The following is a 7292-nucleotide window of genomic DNA, read 5'->3' as shown; positions in this document are numbered from 1 at the left end:
ATTCTTCTTAATCAGCTTTTTAATTTGAGATCTTTTTTTTCTAGTGGATGACTAGCAAAACAAGAGCAAAACAAAATGAAACAAAATAAAAATTATCAACTCATATCAAGCACACATGTGGCAGATACATTTTGTGATAGATGACCATTCTTATATAAAAACATACAGGTATGTATAGGCATTAATATATCCTGGACAGAAGCAAATCCCATCCCTTCCCCTCATGTCCCACCATCTTTATTACATGAATCTCTTTTTTACATTCATTTTTAAGATTTTATCTTATTCATGCTGGCATTTTTTTAAGACAAAACATCTTTAAGCAAAAATTAAAGCATTTGCGCATTTTTTTTAGTTTTACAAATTCATATAATTAATACTTCTCAATATTAAAGGCTTTTTTGTATCTAAGAAGATTTCCATATTTCTTGTTATATAGTCAAGGAAATATTCTGAAACCATATGGTAGATCTGTTTGGCATCTGTGGAATTATACGTAAGCACTTTGGTGCTTTAATAGCAACATTGACCTCGATACCTGGAAAATTATTTTTAGCTAGATCCTCTTCTTCAATATTTAGAACATGACAACACAAGAAGCAGAACTACCATTATGGCATCTCATTTCTCAGTTCTAACATTTAGCATTTTCTTAGCACACAGGGCAAGTGAAACATGACATGGAGGTAGAACCCATATACAGATTGAAACAGAGAAATTGCCTCCAACCAAAGCAGAAACAGATGGGAAAGCCTCAGAGGAGCTGTATCCTAAAGGGAAAGGTACAGCCTGCCATTCCCACTTATTGTTGCAAAATTGAACGCTAATTAGGATAGACTTTTTTTTTGCAAAAGCTTTGTAACAAAAATATTTTGAGAAAATTGTTTTCATGTCCTTTTTATAGCATTGTATTTTTTAAAAGTGCCTAAATTTACTTATGACTATGTGAAAAGTATTAAATACCTCCACATACATGAGTGGTTATTATTCTGATTCCTATAGATTTTAATTTTATATCTTTGTAGATTAGACTGATACATAACGAGAACATTGTTTCAACTCATGCCTTTTGACATGTTTTGGGGTCAAGACTTCCTAATTTATCTTCTGTATCTTCTGATCTGTTCTCCCCATTATTTTTATGTCTGCCTCCTTCCAAATATCCTTCCTTTTTGCTAGAGTGATCTTTCAATAACAAAAAGCTAGTCATGGGCTTTTTATATCTTGCTTTTATAAACCATCATAAATTTATTGAATCAATTCATATTTATTAAATGTCTCCAACTATTAAGATTCAGCTAGTCAATGTAGAAGATACAAATATTGGTAGAATACAGTATTTTTTTCAAAAAAATACAATCTAGTAATAAAGACACAAGAGATACCCATGTCAACATCAACCTTTACATTATGTAGTATTTCATGATTACAAATGTCTCCTGTATATTATTATATGTGATGGTTACAATCTTTGAAGTAGGCAGGGCGAACAGATGTATTCATTCATTTTTCCTGTCCACCGATATTAGTGAGCATTCACAATGTGCCAGGAATTGAGGTAGATTCTTGGGATGGAGAAAAGACAGAATCCACATTCTTTATGAGTTCAGAGATTAGCTGAGAGAAAGAACAAAAAGACAATGACACTCCTCCGTGGCAAGGACTCAATAGGGGGCGCAGCATCTTGTAGGAGAATGCAAAAGACAGAGCCATTCCAGACTCACCCAGAATTGAAACAGGGCTCTCTGCTCCTTAGGAATCACAAGACTTAAAACACGATATTTCACTTCCTCCAGCCTCAGTTTCTTATCTGTAAAATGCATCTATTTCGTATAGCTATGATGAGGATTAAATAAGGTAATCTAGGCACAGTATCTGATACATGAGTTAGAACCAGCTCATTGCATTTCAAGGAACATGTTGATCTACTTGAACTCTCTCTCTCTTTCCCTCTCTCTCTCTTTCCCCAGCTCCATCTAGCTCTAAGTGCTTTTGTCTCTGCTCTCAATTGTCAGACATTTTGCAAGATAAACAGCAGCATGCAATGGGCTGGAGAAAGAAACAGCAGAAAGCAGAGTCGAAAGAGCCCAGGGAACCATCCATCACAAAGCCATCCTGCCTTAAAGTGAAAAGTGCAATTTCCTAAGAGTCTGGTAACACCCATGACTGAACATCCTGCTAATTTTAGCAAAATAATAAATATGAATAAGTCTTGTTTATGAAACTGCAGCCAAATGAGAGTGAGAAACGTTAGCTTGCAAGAAATAAAAACCGGAAACTCTTCCCTTTCAATCGAAACCATGAGTAACAAACATTTATGAAATCCAAGTTGTTCTCAAAAGATCAGAACTGGTATGATTCAGTGATGGTAGCTTGCTAGAAATTTTTGTGTGTGTGTGCTTGCAAAACCAGCATCAATGATGTAGGAGAGTTGAAAGAGGCAGAGAGGATTAATGAAGGAGACTATTTAGGTTGGTATGGGCTAAAAACCCAATGAAATAAAAATTGTAACCAAGGAAGAACAACAGAATATTAAAGGAAAGTATTTTCTTTGATGTTACTGTCTGCTCAGCTTCTTGGAGAAAAAAATGAATATTTTTAGATCAGATTTAGAGAACTGAGTAATAAGAAAAGGGATAAAGGTTTCTTTTTTAAGTGATTGTATCTTCTTTCTTCAACTGTGTTGTAAGTTCCTGGAGGATAGGGTTTACAAATTTCCTTCTCTGTTCTGTAGTGCCTGGAATAGGCCTTACATAGAGTAGGGGTTCAGCAATAAGTCCAGCTTGGCAGACAGCTATTAATAGAAGATAAGCAAAGCACAGGACATTGAATATTATTATTCTTTTATATGAATTTATATTGACATTACTTTTTCTTCATTGAAAAGGAAAGAGGACAAAAAATAGAAATGAAGCTATGTTTTGTTACTTGATTTCACTTAGCATAGAGATTGGCCCACAGTGAATGTTGAATAAACATTTATTGAAGGAGTTAATAAGGAAAACAACAGTATGCAGATATAATAGACAAGAAACACTGCATTTCTGTTGCTTTGGTAAAAAGACACATCCTCCTCTCGTTCCAGCAGGTGGACTGGCAGCAGCAGCAGCAGCAGAGGTAAATGCAGCTGCATTTTCTTAAAATAGGACCATGGGTCCTACAGGTTAGAAACTGTGACCTCCTGAAGGATGTGAGTCACAAGTTCTGCCAGTGGCTAGCACCCAGCTGGGTCCTTGACAATACCTGTGGAGTTGATTGAATCATTTATTGTAGTTTACCTTTCCTCATCTCATTTCTTATCTGCCCAGGTTCTCCAGGTTTACCTGAAAATTTCTCCATTTACCCCAGTAAAAGCAAACAAAAATTTCAACTATTTTGATATTACGTCCTTGTACATTTGTTGTCTTTCTTTCCTGATCATAATATGATATTTTGGAAAGGAAGCCTTTTGTGAGATATGGAACATGGATCTCCCGTCCACTTTCAAGGCTTCACACAGCAAAAGCTTTGAATTTATGATGTGTTCACCCTGGATTTCAGCCATGTCTTGGAATGTCAGGAGGACTTTCTGTTTTGTTAAAAACAAAGATCTAGTTACATGAGGTATCACGTCTCTCTGATCACAGAGTTCATTCACTCAATAAACAAATATTTATTGAGTACCAACTAGGTAGCAAAGTGCTAGGCTTAGAAAGCTATGACCTCTGCCCTCAGAGAAGATATACAATGAACAAGTAAAGTAAGTATTTCAAAGAATTATGGAATACTATGGAAGCATATTACAAGATGATCTAAGCTAGTTTAGGGCAGGGGGTCAGAAAATACTTTCCTAGGGAAATAATATTTATGCTGAAACCTGAAGAGTGAACTGAGTCACACAAATGTGGGTCAAAGAAAGGGCAGTGGGCCATGGTTAAGAGATGAAATGTGGTTTTGAGGGCAGGATGGTGTCTGTCACGTCGGTCCTATCCTGGATTAGTTTATTTCAATTGACACCTGAGACCAAGTGCAATGTCAAAATAAAGAGGGTGAGGGCAGGGAAGCTGGTGGCTGGTAGTAAATCTATAAAAGCTGGAGACTCTCCTCTGGGAGTCCAGTGTCTATTGCTTCCATGTTGAAAAGAAATTATTGCAATGACTTTTGTAACTCAGAGACACATTGCACATATTAGCGGGCAGGAGGGCTTACCTTTTGTAAGCGCCAACTATAGTACAGTTACCACAGCAGCAAGTCAGACAAGTGCAGGGAAACAGACAAGATGGTAGTGTGATGATCACATACTTCAAGGCGCTCATTCTCACATGCTCCACATTGCAGCCACTGACATTTTAAAAGCACAGATGTGATAACAGATACATTGTCATGCACCTGCTTATTTGCCCTCTCTTTACTCTAGGAATTAATTCCAAACATGGCTTACAGTTCTCTTTATGACTTGGTCCTTTGATACATTTATAAATTTGAATATATTTAATATATATTCATAGTAATATAAATTTATTCATATTATTAATATATTAAATAGTATATTTAACATATTCAAGTATATAAATATCAAGATTTATTATTTATTAATTATCCTCCACTTTTCTACCCATCCACCCAACACATACACACACACTCACATACACACACACTCACATACACACACACACACACACACAGCATATCCTATATTCCATTATTCATCCATTTTTAACTCTGTTTACTTCTCTGGAACCACCATACTCTCTGAACTGCAGACTTGCATTTGTTGCCTCCTCTGCTTAGTATTTCTCTGTCCCACCTCCCCTCTGGCCCCTCTGGCTTGACAAACAACTACTTGTTCTTTAAAATATCCTCCAGAAATCCTTTCCTCCAGCCCCAATACTAAATATGGTACCCCCTTCCTAATTTCAAAGCACCCTACACATGTTTCTCATAATGTTTATGCTACTTTATAGTAATCATCTGATTACTTGTCTATATCTCTCATAAGACTATAAGCTCCCAGAGGACAAATGCAGTGTCTTATGATTCACAGCATCGTTCCTGTCACATGGTAAGTGCTTCCTATATATTTGTTGGATACATATCTGACTTCTCCTACTTTTATGACAGTTACTGCCATGCCCCATATCTGACTTGATTCCATGTGTATCTGCTTGTATTTGCTGCCTGCTTGTCCATGTTGGAGAGAGGAAGTCCAGAGCTTTGTTTGCCTAACAGAAAGATGGGTGTAGTTTTAGTTGTTTCTCTAAAAATGGCATCTAGTTCTGCCAAGTTGTCTCAAACATCCTGTCAGTGCTTCAGAAATTGTTTCTTTGTTGGAAATTTGACCTCATCATCAACAGATATATTTAGCTCTGAGATCTAATAGATGTCTTTTTGAAGGACTACTGAGCAAAGATAACTGAAATCTCCAGATGTGCCTCTCCCAAGAAGGTCTACTAAATAAATCTGTTAGCTGGTGAAGCCTCTTCCACTTGTGCTTCCTGGGGCATGCTTTTTGCTTCTGTTTGTGGCCACCAACCCTGAGGAGCTGGGGTGACTCACTTGAGTGGTAAATTTGGGAAGAAAAACCAGGATACTTAGTTAACTGCGGCTGTTTTCCTCTTGGGTGCAAGCTGCTCACAAGGAACAAAATGCTCACAGGAAACAGAAGCTCTGTTTTTCATGGGGCCGGGCCCTGTCTCTGAGGTGGTGGTAGTGGATTTGGCTTGGGTGAGAAGGCTGTTAAATGAGATTCTCTATTAGAAAGGCCACCGGATGTCAGGGTAAGCTGTGTGCTCCAACTTGGCCTTTACCAAGGTTATGCTTCAGTTTCCCACCTGCCATTTGTCTTATTTATCAATTTGTTTAAAATATAAATGAGAAAGACACTTTCTCAAAGACCTCTAGTAAAATCCAATCTTTAAAAAAGTGCTTGGGAACTCTGATGATTCTTCTCCTAAGCTGCTCAATCGATATCCCTTCTTCAGAAAGTTACTCGTGAGCAGACCCTGGACTTCTATATCTGGGGATTGATTCCAGCTTCAGCAGAAGGCAAAAATTTGGCTTACAGTGGATACAAAAGGAGGATTTAATTTCACTGACTCCAGTGTCTGCTGGCTTGATTGGTATCAGACTCTTTGCCTTTACTTAAACTTCAATGTTTGTGTGTACCTAATACATGAGCACTTGGCTGAGTTCTAACTCATTGCTGTGTCTTTATTACTGATCTCCCAGCAAGTCTCAGGTCCAGACCACTTCCATGTTTGCTCCAAACATTTGTTCTGAGGATTTTCCTGGTCCTCCTGTGACTGACTTTCCACATATCTGTATTCCATCACTCCCACACACCTGGCATAGTGAAATTAGAGACATCAGCTGTTATGTTGCTTTTTATAAAAGACAGCATGGCATGGAGAGAAATACCAGGGACTTTACCACCAGAAACATCTAGTTTGAATTATATTCCAACATTTACTTGTTCCATGATCTTAAACAATAGTAATGGCAACCACCAATTACTGACTGCTTACTCTGTATTGGGCATTTTCTGAGATATGTCTAATATCTGTCAATCAGATATGCCAGCTTTGCAGGATATCGATATCATCTCCATTTAAAAATGAGAAAGCCAGAGAGGCTATGGATTACATATAAAAGTACTTTAGCATAGTTCCTGCCACATGATAGGCATTCAAAAGAAAAAAGATTGCTTAACTTTCCTTCTCATTTTATTTTTATAATAGTTTTACATGTAGAAGATTCAAAAATCATAATGATAAGCAATACATGCCCTAAGAAATTTTGATCCCTTCCCTGTCCTCATTTACCCTATTCTCCTTCATTCCCTGTACATAACCATTTTTAACCATTTTGTATTTTTTGTTTATACTTATACTATTTATTTATGCAATATAGGAAGATATATGTGCATACACACATGTATTTTCCACCTTTGAAATAACTTGCAGCATAATATGTTCTCTATAAAATATCACTATTTTTTTTTTGGAGAAATCCAATATCTTTGAGTTAACCTTGATTTCTCTTTTTCCCTCAGTCCCAACATACAATCCTTTACAAATCTTGTCTACCTTCAGAATGTAAATTCTATAACCATTTGTCACTTCCTCCACTCTGGTCGAAGTCACCACCCTCTCCATCTTGGATTGCTGCAATAACATTCTGCTTTACTCTGGTCCAACTCACTCCCATCTCTATCCTGGATTACTGCAGTAATATCCATAACAGTCCCCATGGCTGTGCCTGACCTCCACAGTTATTCTCACAGTAGTCAGAATAACTGTTTCAAACTCAAAGTC

This window comes from Pongo abelii, chromosome 10, assembly GCF_028885655.2.
Source record: "Pongo abelii isolate AG06213 chromosome 10, NHGRI_mPonAbe1-v2.0_pri, whole genome shotgun sequence".
Lineage (NCBI taxonomy): Eukaryota > Metazoa > Chordata > Mammalia > Primates > Hominidae > Pongo > Pongo abelii.
This window is presented reverse-complemented; position numbering follows the sequence as displayed.